Source organism: Salmo trutta, chromosome 5 (assembly GCF_901001165.1).
Source record: "Salmo trutta chromosome 5, fSalTru1.1, whole genome shotgun sequence".
NCBI lineage: Eukaryota > Metazoa > Chordata > Actinopteri > Salmoniformes > Salmonidae > Salmo > Salmo trutta.
The window spans coordinates 49,976,748-49,979,199 of record NC_042961.1 but is presented as its reverse complement, the minus strand read 5'-3'; the positions used below and the strand labels follow the sequence as shown (position 1 = coordinate 49,979,199).

Sequence of the window (2,452 nt, the reverse complement as noted above, 5' to 3'; positions counted from 1 at the left end):
TCATGTCTTGTCAGAAATAGAAAACGTACAAGTAGGGTCAAGGCTTTATGTTGAAGACTGTAAAAGTGTTGTTTGATTCTTCCAGTATGGTAAAAACAACTCTAAATCACCGCAGACCAAGTTGAAAGTTTCCCTGAATCAGCGATAAGTAACAACTCCAAACTGACATGTCCCATTAACAGTGACAGGATAGCAACCCCCCCCCCATCCCCCTTACTAAGCGTTGCCCAAACCTGCCTGAACAATGGACCAGGGTCAGTTGCCAGCCTTCCTCCCAGAAATACCCCTGCCCTCAGCACCGCTCTGCACCGCTCTACACCAAAGTGATAAATCTATCAGGGCAGACCAGAAAGGCCAAGGTCTAGAACTTAACAATGTTAGTTCAGAAATTGTGTAAAAGTGTATTGAGCAATATTCCACAAGTGCAGGGTAAAACTAATGCCATAGCAAAGAGAAGAATACCCGCAAACGCTTTGGTGGTATATAAGTACACTCAAGAGAATTAAGGCAGTGTTTGTATGGGTATTGTTCTTCTTCCTCCCCTTAGTACTTTTAGTACGGGCACATCCAGCACTTCCACAGGTGCAGGATACAAAACCACCCACATATTAGGTATTGGTAGGGCTATGATCATTCCACCCACCCCCTCAACAGTCTTTACTCTGCCTCCACCCCAATGGACATTTATTTATTCATCACTGCCACAGTTGTTATAATGTATATAGTTCTATTTCTATAGTTTTTTATTACCATTTTCATTATTTTATTTCACTAGTCCTGCATGTTGGAGCTCGAAGCCTAAGATTTTCACTGTACCCTGTAATCACACCTGCAACCCTTTACACGTGACTATTACACACTCGGAATCTGAAGGAGTTTTTCCTGACCGTGATAAACTCCTGGCCATAGACATAGGGTATACCTGGGTACCCGTCTTCTTTTAACCACCCCGTCTTACTTTTACCCAACAAACACACATCACCCGCATACCTCGTCCGACCGCTAACCCCTGACCCCAACCACGCTGCGGAAGAGGTCCACTTGAGATGTGTCGCTGCCAGACGTTGCTATCTCAGCAGTGTTCTACGTCAACCTCCCATTGTTAGTGAAGTGTTGTTGTTCAGGTCTAAGGTCGGAGGTGCAGGAAGAGTCCAACTAGCTCACTCATTGTGACATAAGGCCTACACTTGGCCGTTGTTTGGCCTACACTTGGCCGTCTGTTTTACACTGTTTTTCATAACCATGGAGACACTTGATCTTAACGCTATAGAAATGACTGAATTACCTATGGTATTTTCAAAGTAGCTTCCTCTCTAGCTTGTGGTTACTAATAAAGCACTGAACTGCATTCAAGCTGGTCCTTCAAATATTCTGACGTTCTAATCTAGAACATTCAGAAGAAGCTCTTTTGTTCTATCATTCTATTGTCTTTTGGCTGGCAGTTGCATTCATGTAACCCCTGTCTGAAACATTATCTACGCATTTAATTATCAGGGATGATAACAAGAATTGTCATTTTAAAATGCTTTTGTGAACGTTTTTCATAGATATTAGATTAGAAATCATCTGAAAAGAATGTTTTAGTTAGTTCAACCTCTCTGTGGCTGGTTTCTCACTCACATTGCGTGGAGCCGAGTAGAGCCTCTCTCCGATCCTTGCGGTTCTCTTCTCTTCTTGAAGCTACACTGAAACTCTCGTTCCTTCTCTTAACCACTTATACAAGCAGGTGGACAATGTTCACAAACTTGAACAACTTCTCTCTCTCTCTCCTGTCTTCTCTCAAACCTGCCCTTGTTGTTCTCCCACTTCTAGTCCTTTATGCATCAGTTCAGATTCCTTCACACTCTTGTCAATGAAGTTGGGACCAGCTTGTATTGTGGTGGTATGCTGGTATGTTGGCCTTCTGTAGCCGTAGTGGTGATCTCTTGCTGTTTCCACTCGTCGTCGGTCCGTCAGGGATAAGTCAGTGTGCTTTGTATTTTCATCCGTTGTTCTCTCCCTGACTGCATTTGACTACTCCAGCCTCAGCGTTTTGGGTCTCAGCTCCTTATAATTATCCCAAACTTCTGTACCTCCCACCGTCAGTCCGCCCCTCCTCTTCTCCTATTCTCCCTCTTTCTCTGTTTGATACAAGAGCCCCTCTTGAGGAATTAGAGGGATGCCTTTCTCTCCCGCTCTCACTCACTTCTCCCTCCCTCCATCCCTCCCTCTCTCCCCTCCCTCTTTCCCCCTCCCTTTCTTAACTACTACATCGAGTGCTTGTGCCTCTTCCACTCACTCCCCTCCCTCTAGCTCCCTTTTAACTACTATACCCAGTGCTTGCAAAGCACTCACATCTCTTCTCTCGTTCCCTCTGTTAACTGTGTGTAGTACTCTGGGGGTCTTTGGGGCTGGAGCTCCTCTGATAACCTGAGAAGTGATGGAGCATGTGGAGAGAGGGAGAGGGGAGAAG

At 45.0% G+C, this 2,452-nt stretch overlaps 1 protein-coding gene across 1 annotated transcript in view; it reads right to left on the bottom strand.

Annotated features, from left to right (window-relative positions):
* Positions 1-2,109, bottom strand: part of LOC115194373 (transmembrane protein 88) — a 6,419-nt gene extending 4,310 nt beyond the window's left edge. The window contains exon 1 of the mRNA XM_029754021.1: positions 1,621-2,109. The gene's annotated coding sequence lies outside the window, so the exon portion shown is untranslated. The remainder of the gene's footprint in view (positions 1-1,620) is intronic.
* Between the last annotated feature and the right edge of the window lie 343 nt (positions 2,110-2,452).